Source organism: Camponotus vicinus, unplaced genomic scaffold (genome assembly GCF_025532165.1).
Source record: "Camponotus vicinus isolate PSW18456_S1 unplaced genomic scaffold, iyCamVici1.0 SCAF_2, whole genome shotgun sequence".
Taxonomy (NCBI): Eukaryota; Metazoa; Arthropoda; class Insecta; order Hymenoptera; family Formicidae; genus Camponotus; species Camponotus vicinus.
The window spans coordinates 19,835,397-19,844,250 of record NW_028141956.1 but is presented as its reverse complement, the minus strand read 5'-3'; the positions used below and the strand labels follow the sequence as shown (position 1 = coordinate 19,844,250).

General features: G+C 36.9%; 1 pseudogene; it reads left to right on the top strand.

Moving 5' to 3' along the window:
* The first annotated feature begins 5,527 nt into the window (after positions 1–5,527).
* On the top strand, positions 5,528–6,902 carry LOC145967135 (uncharacterized; annotated as a pseudogene).
* The last annotated feature ends 1,952 nt before the right edge of the window (positions 6,903–8,854 follow it).

Genomic DNA, 8,854 nt, shown 5'->3' with positions numbered 1-8,854 from the left:
ATCAATTTAAAGCCTAACAATCCATCGTCATGACTCAGTATTCGTTCGACATGTCACTGACACTTACGTTAACTGGCAGAAGCAGCGTTCTCGCTGTGAGCTATTTTCCCGCTATAGATTTGACCGATGCCGATTACGAGCTCGGATTAACGGATTTTGAAACTTATCATACGATTCCGAACGTAAATTTTTCGAATAATAAATTTTACTTTGGCAACGACGACAAAGAAATTACGATTCCCGAAGGATCGTACGAATTGCACGCTATAAATGACTATCTCAAACGCGCAATTTTTCAAGACGAACACCTTTCCAGAGATGTTGAAAACGATTATGATGAGGAATATCCAATAGCGCTCCGCGCCAATCATAGCACGCTAAAGAGCGAAATCAAATGCGCCTACAGAATAAACTTTACCAAACCCGACAATGTAGGATCCTTGCTTGGATTCTCGTCGAATCGTATATTGCAACCTCGCAAGTGGTACGAATCGGACGAACCGGTTAATATTATAAACGTAAATATTATTCGTGTAGAATGTAACGTGACTACTGGTGCATACAGCAATGGCATGCGCGTACACACGATACATGAGTTTTCACCGAGCGTACCGCCAGGATATAAGATATCGGAAACGCTGGCGCAGATCATTTATCTGCCGATCATCGTACGGAGCATTACGGATTTAACGATACGCATTGCGGATCAAAGAGGTCGATTGCTCGATTTTCGAGGAGAGGAAATTACCGTAAGATTGCATATACGGCGGCGACAAACATAGTATGCTCGTGCTGAACGAAACGGAGCACGCGAGAGACAATACTTTTACGAGGGACAATACTATTGCGGTATCGGGTGACAATAATAAGATAGCCGTTAAAAAGAAGCTGAGCGCGTTGAATCGTGAATTTTTAAAATCGTTGGGATTCATCGTACGAAAAGAATGATTGATATTTTGAATATCGGAGGTGAGCCAGTCTTTGACGATCGCATCGTCAAGATTGAGACTCATACGTACAATCCGTACGCCAATACGACGCTTGGATACAGCGACGAGATACGAATACCTATACAACATCAGGATTTGTACACGTTACCGTGCGAAAGCTTTCTTTACATCAAGGGAAAGTTGAATGTGCGTAAAGCGAATGACGAAATGAAGATTGTATTGGGAAACAATTGCGTCGCATTCATGTTTGATGAGCTTCGATATGAACTCGACGGAGTAGAGATTGATCGTAACAGAAATGTTGGAATAACTTCAACGCTCAAAAATTATGTCTCTCTAACGCACCAGAAAAGTATAAACTTGAAGAACGCTGCGTGGGATTTGACGTACAACGGTGACAAAAATTATTTGAACTATTGCGTACCGCTCAACATGTTGCTGGGATTTTGCGAAGATTATAAACACGTTGTGATTAACGCTCGTCACGAATTGATTCTAATACGTTCGCGCAACGATAATAATTGTCTATTCGGACATCCATCGTCGGAAGCTGAGATTGAATTACTCAAGATACAGTGGCGTATGCCTCATGTAATATTGAACGAGATTAATAAATTGTCGATGTTACGAATGTTGGAAAGCGGACGATACTTGAACATGAGTTTCCGATCTTGGGATCTATACGAATTTCATCTGCTACATAGCACGACTAAGCATTCGTGGACCGTGAAAGCCGCCTCCCAGCTAGAGAAACCACGATACGTGATCTTTGCACTGCAAACTGGTAAAAAGAATTCAGTGTCACAAAATGTTACATTATTCGATGACAGCAAATTGACCAACGTTAAACTCTATTTAAACTCGGAATTTTATCCCTACGATGATTTAAATTTAGATTTTGAAAAAAATAGATTCGCCGTCCTATTCGACATGTACTCTCGTTTTCGCAAATCTTATTACGGATGCGATAACAGCACCATGCTATTAACCATTCCAAAGTTTCTACATTGCGGTCCTCTCGCGATCATTGATTGCTCGCGACAAAACGAGTCTGTCAAAACTTGCTACCGTGGACGTAAGAATAGAGTTTGAATGCAGGGAAAATATACCGGCGAATACTACCGCCTATTGTCTCATCTTGCATGATCGGGTTGTCGAATATAATCCATTGACCAATGTAGTCCGCAAAATTACATAAGTCAGCAAATATCCCCTCCAATGCGCATGAAGAAAAATATAAAAGATTGAGATGTTTGACGATCGACATCAGTCTGCGATCGGATCTTCATCATTACTGCGCCAACGTTTGTGGATCTACAAAGATTTATCGTTGGGAAAAATTTTGTCGTGAAGGAAGCTGCGGTTCTGAGAAAGGGATCCGTACTTTCTCATTACATTTTTACATGTCCCGAACCATGGCACATGCTCACAAAATCTGAGAGATGCCAGGTTTTATGGCTGATGAAAAATCACCATGGATTATCGTGGGATGATGGACACGTTTCATATTGGAAATCGAAACGTTTAATTACGACGGCGGTGATGGGTGCAACGGAGGAGGATGATGATGCGTCACCTCTCGTATACGTTAAAGGGCACGAAAAACGACAATGGCTGGCCGATACACTGGACGATGATGCGAGAAACGATGTTGTTATCGAAACTTTGGATGCAGACTATGAGGATGTAGCTTCTTTAAATAAGTTAGATGTTAAGAATACTGTGCGTTGTGAAAATCATGTAAAAAATTGCGCTTTACAAAATGTATTTAAGATTTATAATTGGTGGTTGAAACATCATGATAATGATTCATCGAATCCATATTTATAATAAATTGATGATGCAATATATTTTTATCGTCTTTCTTATTCTCTCCTTTCTTTCCTTATCTATGCACGTGGGCAATATCGTGTTTCCGTACGTGACACAGCTGTTATTAGATATTGTATTTCGATTCATGGTAATACATTTAAATAATTGTTTGATAATTGAATATAGTTTTGCGTTTGATAGCTATTGATTTCCATTCATTTCCGTTCAATAGCCGTTCGGTAGCCGTTCGATAACCGTTCAATTATCGTTCGATAGCCGATCGTTCAACGATCGTTTATTTCCGTTCGACGGGCGTTCGATGACCGTTCATTTCCGTTCGATGACCGTTCAATTGCCGTTCGACGGGCGTTCATTTCCGTTCGATAGCCGTTCAACAGTCGTTCGATAGCCGTTCGACGGTCGTTCGTTTCCGTTCGACGGGCGTTTGATAGCCGTTCGATAGCTGTTCATTTCCGTTCGATGATCGTTCAATTACTGTTCGATAGCCGTTCGTTTCCGTTCGATGACCGTTCATTTCCGTTCGATGACCGTTCAATTACCGTTCGATAGCCGTTCGTTTCCGTTCGATAGCCGTTTAATTACCGTTCGATCAGGGTTAACGCATTATATTATAGCGTTATATTATATCATGCTAAGTTGCATGGGAACATGCATACTTTTGTCTTACGACGCGTTGTTAGTAAAGCGATAATGATACGTCCCTATTCTAAAATTTCGTACCGAGATCTCGTTGTCTCCTCACAAAGTCGCGATATGATAATATTAATATTAATATTAATATAATATTAATATAATATTAATATTATATTATATACCACGTTGAGAGAGAAAGATGCATGGGAACGCGTATACTTTTGTCTTACGACGCGTTTTTGATATGGTGATAATGCTACATCTCTACTATAAAATCTCGTGCCGAAACCTCGTTGCCTCGTCACAGAGTTGCAAACAGTCGCGAGTCAAGAAGTCAAATTAAAAAAAATAGATCGCATAAATATCTATCCCGAGTGCAAAAAATGTAATTGTTAATTGCAAATTACATTTTCTTTTTCGAAACAATTTTGTGTTTTCTTTACACCAATTGATTCCTCTCATTATTTTGTACATAAAAGTATTAAGGTAAGATAATCGAAAAATGAATATTTTACTAGATATTTTATGGTTTATGTAAAATTAAGAAATTATTTCAAGCCTTATAACTCGAAAAGTACTTGACGAAAAAATACTTTATTATAGTGTTTTGGAAAGCTCTCGACATAAGCTATAAGAATATGCAATAAAAAATAGATAGTTCCATTTAAGAAATTAAAGGTGTCCTTGACCTCACCTTAACGACCCTGCCATCCAAGGTCAAACCAATGACACCATCTTATGTTCCCCTCAAAACCATACAATTTTTGTCGAAAACGTTTTTTTCTAAAATGCTTAGTTTTTGAAAGAAAAGGGGTGTACGGGTGGTCTAGGACACCCTGTATTATATATTAAGTACACACACACATAATTGTGTAATTACATACACACATTTCAATAAATTTTATATATTTTAATTTATAAAAAATTGCAGTTATTTACGCGCCTTTCCCTTGCGCTCCCATCCCTTGCGCTATCTCTCTCTCGCGTGTTAGTTGTAAGTCTCGCGATATTATCGTTTTCTCTCGCACTCGTTGTTCTCGCGATATTATCGTTCTCTCTTTCGTACGCGCTACCGTTCTCTCTTTCGCGCGCGTTGTTCTCGCGATATTATCGTTCTCTCTTGCACGCATTGTCTCATGATATTATCATTCTCTCTCGCACGCGTTATCGTTCTCTCTCTTTCATATGCTCGTCGCTATCACTCACTTACCTTTGCGTCGTCCTATAATTTTAAAATTGAATGACTGAATCTTGGCTGGAACTGTGAACTGAACTGTCAACTGCACTGCTGCTCGTCGGAAGAATTAGCGTACTGAACTGTCAACTGGAGTGTTAATAGCGCAGCGTCGCGCCTTGCGCTTGCATTTTAAAGTTATTACTCCTCCTCCTTACTGGATGGTGGGAATCTTTTGTAATAATTTCAATACTCCCTTCTTAAGGACAAGGAGGCTGATTTTTGGGAGGAGAGGCGTTTCTTAAGATTTTAATTGGTTAAGCCCTTTGGCTCGAGACTTAGCTCCATCCAGTAGAGAGTGGGAGTAAGTTGATTAGCTTATCGTTCTTGATGATTTAACGATTCGGAGAACGCTTGAGGGTGGTCTGTCGGACGAGCGCACGTGCACTATCAATTTCAAGAATATTGCTGTATGTTTAGATTTTGACAATCTTCCCGAGAACCAGATCTTCATTTTAAAAATTCTTTAGATAGAGAGGCTTCGAACATAAAGCCGTACCAAGATATAGATACGGGACAGTTGGAATTTCTTATAACAACTTTTCGTCTTATAATTCACGAATTTATTTAAAGTTTCGTTAACGCTATCTCGACTGGCCATTCTCAGTATTAGATTTGTTAGGTTTAAATGGTTATATACGCGGGTTAGGTTGCATTTTTCTATGCGCTATCATTGGGCGCGTTCAGCAGATTCCAACAGTTGCAAAGCGGTTGAGCGAGTGATCAGTGAGCGCTTTATGATATAGATCGTGTCTGCTGAACGACTTGAGCTCCAAGCTTCAGATAGCATATGTCACGTGGGTTCGCACTGTTTCTAACATAACCATAGATTTGGTAATTTTATAGAAGTCTGTGGTATTTAATTTTATAATTTTCGATGGACGATTTGGATATTATTGACATATTTGCTATGGATGATGGTGAAAATGATCGAAATAACGCATTGCGTCTTATGCTGGATGAAATTATGGAACCATTACCAGAGTTGGATGATTTAGAAGTGATGCACCGTGACCAAAGGGCCACAAATCAAAATTATTATGAAATTATTGTTCCTCAATATAATAATCTTTTATTTGAGGAACATTTTAGAATGTCTCGTGCAACATTCGAGGTACATTATAGTACATTTTATAAAACTGCAAATAAATTATTTAAAATAATTAATAACTAATTTAATTTATTTATTTAAAATAAATAAATATCTAATTATTTTAAATTTTAAAAATTAAACTACAGCCGGTATTTATATATAATTTATTTAAAAAAATTTTTTAAGTTATTTTAAAAATTAGATAAAGGCCAAAATTTGAGCCTGGATCAAATCTTTTTAGGATTTGGTCAACGTAATTGGACGTGCTATCCCTGGGAATCCAAATTACTTTGCGGAATTAAAAAAAAGGTTATGTTCTCGGTCTGGATTTTGGCTAAATCAGAAAGTTTTCTCGCTGCCGGAGATCGCTTTGGATTACCCAAAAGCACTGGTCATTACATATTTAAAAAAATTATTACGATTGTAGTTGGTCTGTTACCGAATTACATAACGTGGCCTAACAGAAGAAGATGTCATGAAGAGGAAATTATATTCCGAAGACGTTCTCACGGTTTTCCCGGTGTTGTTGGTGCGATTGATGGTTGCCATATTCCTATAAAAGCTCCTGCAGGCAATCCCATAGATTATTATAATAGGAATAAAATACACTCGATTATACTGCAAGGTGTATGTGATCACAAAGCACGTTTTATAGACATTTTCGTTAGAATGCCTGGACGAATGCATGATGCTCGGGTATTTAGACAGAGTGAGTTGTTCGCACAATTAAATCGTGCTGATAATCCATTATTACCCCCTAATATGCATCTTCTTGGAGACTCCGCCTATCCTTTAATGAAAAATTTAATGACACCGTTTCGTGATAATGGCCATTTAACGATAGAACAAAATAATTATAATGTTAAATTAAGTACCATCAGATCTATAATCGAAAGAGCATTCGGGCTTTTGAAAGGCAAATTTCGACGATTAAAATATTTGGATATATACGATCCCAATTTGGGAAATACAATAATAGCAGCAGCGTGCGTCATACAATTTTTTAATTGATCGACACGAAGTCGATTTTCAATATGAAATGCCGATCGAAGAAGCGATACCAATCGAAGAAGCGATACCAAATGACAATAGGAATATTTCTGATGAAGACCTTCTTGCAGTAGCCAAACGAAATAGAATTGTTACTAATTTACTATAAAATAAACACACGTATAAATTATAACGCATTTATAAGAATTATTTTAATGCATTTATTAAGAATAGTTTCTTCCAATATTATTGAAAAAATAGATAATAATAGATAATAGATTCCGTAACGAAAAATTTTACATGGAATACACAAGCGACAAAATTATTTTTAAATAGTTATTTGGATCGGAAAGATAGGTTCCGAAATCCAAAAATAAAAAAAAGACTCTCTGGACAGAAATTCTTGAAATTATGAAAGAAAACGGTTATTCAAATTTAAATGAAGATCTCGATAGAAAAATGCGGTCGAGGACGAGTTTCGTGGGAATGTTTCGATGAAACCAGGTAATATTGCATTTACTCGGATCCCAAATCTGTAAAATATACATAATAATGTTAATTAATTTTATAAATAAATATAAAAATATATATATATTTCAAAATGTATATAACTGACGCATACTGTCCAAATTATTATTTCTGCTTTCATTTTGCCTCAAAAGTAACATGCTTCGTAATAAATTGTTCCTCTCTTGTTGGATCTCATTACTTTTATCAATAGCTGTCTTTAATTCTCTTATAGCTGTGATGCGTCTTTCCTCAATATCGAGTTGTCTTTTTCTTAAATTATGAAGTGTGCTCATTCTGATAGATTTATCTGTTGACCTTTCAAGAACTGGGGGTGTTACACCAAGCGAAGGACTAGAGGTAGTTGGAAAAGAGCCTTCATTTGCTTCAACAGCAGGAGGGATTGGTTGAAATGGCAAATTTGGTGAAGTAGATGACGAGGTAAAAATATGATAAGGATTATTACAGGAATTAGAAAAAAAGGTGTGTTAAAGTGGTTACTTCGTGTGTTAAAGTGGCATCTTCGTTTACTCGTTCACTCGTTATTATCTCGTTATCTCTTTGCATCGATGAAAGCGTTGTGGAACAATTTACAGTAATATCATTGACAAATATTTCTTCAAACGTTTCGAAATATTCCCACGAAACTCGTCCTCGACCGGTACTAGTTTTTTTATTATTATCTTTAATATTTTTATATGATTTCTTCATATTTCGCATTTTTCTATCCAGGAGATCTTCATTTAAATTTGAATAACCGTTTTCTTTCATAATTTCAAGAATTTCTGTCCAGAGAGTCTTTTTTTTTATTTTTGGATTTCGGAACCTATCTTTCCGATCCAAATAACTATTTAAAAATAATTTTGTCGCTTGTGTATTCCATGTAAAATTTTTCGTTACGGAATCTATAATTACATAAAACATGGATAAGATATTTTTTTATTTTCCAGCAAGAAGGGAACAATCTACTATATACGAAGTTTGTTTTACTATCAAAGCAGTAATAGAATTGCTCTAGAAGAAAATATGTAATGCATATTAAAAAATTGTTATGATAAAGAGCGCTTCGATAGAATTTAGACAGTATGTGTCAGAGAGAGCGAGAAAGAGAGCGAAAGAGAGAAATGATTTACATACCAGTACAAGTATTTTCAGTAGTTTCATTTACAACTGAAATAAATTCTGGTGCAGTTGTGGCATTCGCAAAATACTGTGACATAAAATCTGCATCTGAAAGGGAATTATCGGTTAACTTAAGTTGTTGAGAGAGAGAGAGAGAGGAGAAAGAGAGAGGAGAGAGAGCGAGAGCGCGGAGAGAGAGAGCGAGAGCGCGGAGAGAGAGAGCGCGAGCGGGAAGAGAGCGAGAGCGGAGATACAAACGGCATATTTTTATACATATATGTATTTACCTGATTGTAATCTTGTATGGATCTCTTCTGTATCAGTGATACTATATTGCGCATCACCGATGGTATAATTTACACTATACATTTCTCGTTCACAACTCATTTTCTCAAAAAAATGATTTTACATTAACCGTGTTTTGACATGTGTCACTTTTCAAATGTGCCGCCATATTGTTTAACAACATGTTGCGCTTAGGTAGCGGAGAAA